The 460-nt window shown below is 46.5% G+C and overlaps 1 protein-coding gene across 1 annotated transcript in view; it reads right to left on the bottom strand.

The window, feature by feature from the left end:
- Positions 1–233, bottom strand: part of cotl1 (coactosin-like F-actin binding protein 1) — a 16,911-nt gene extending 16,678 nt beyond the window's left edge. The window contains exon 1 of the mRNA XM_034227083.1: positions 1–233. This exon is cut by the window's left edge and continues 198 nt beyond it. The gene's annotated coding sequence lies outside the window, so the exon portion shown is untranslated.
- Between the last annotated feature and the right edge of the window lie 227 nt (positions 234–460).

The raw sequence follows: 460 nt of genomic DNA, 5'->3' as shown, positions 1-460 counted from the left end.
ACGGTTATAAAGGCTCCGGTCCAAATCACGACCACTGCACTGAACAACGGAGCCGGCGGGGGGTGCGGAGGGGCAGCGGGGCTTCTAGCAGCGAGCTTTAGTTCCTGGAGAGTGCTACTTTGTGGGCGTTGGTGATGCTCGACGATCAGGTTGGCAGCAGACAAACAGAGGCTGGATTCACCTTCTCCTGCGAATGGTCAGAGGAACGAGGCCCGCTGTGAAGGCAGACACCACACGCACACACACAGCTTCCGGTAGGGACTTTCTAAATAAAGCTGAGCGGAATGACAGCAGAGGAAAGAAAACACAGCTCTTTATTCACAACATATGCAAACATACCATAATAAAGATTAATAATAAAGCTTTATTTGTATAGCACATAATAGAACAGTACAAGGGACACAGGGAAGTAAAAGGTGTGATAAGAATAATAAAATACAATAAAATTAATAATGATCCC

Source organism: Gymnodraco acuticeps, unplaced genomic scaffold (genome assembly GCF_902827175.1).
Source record: "Gymnodraco acuticeps unplaced genomic scaffold, fGymAcu1.1, whole genome shotgun sequence".
NCBI lineage: Eukaryota > Metazoa > Chordata > Actinopteri > Perciformes > Bathydraconidae > Gymnodraco > Gymnodraco acuticeps.
This window is presented reverse-complemented; position numbering and strand designations above follow the sequence as displayed.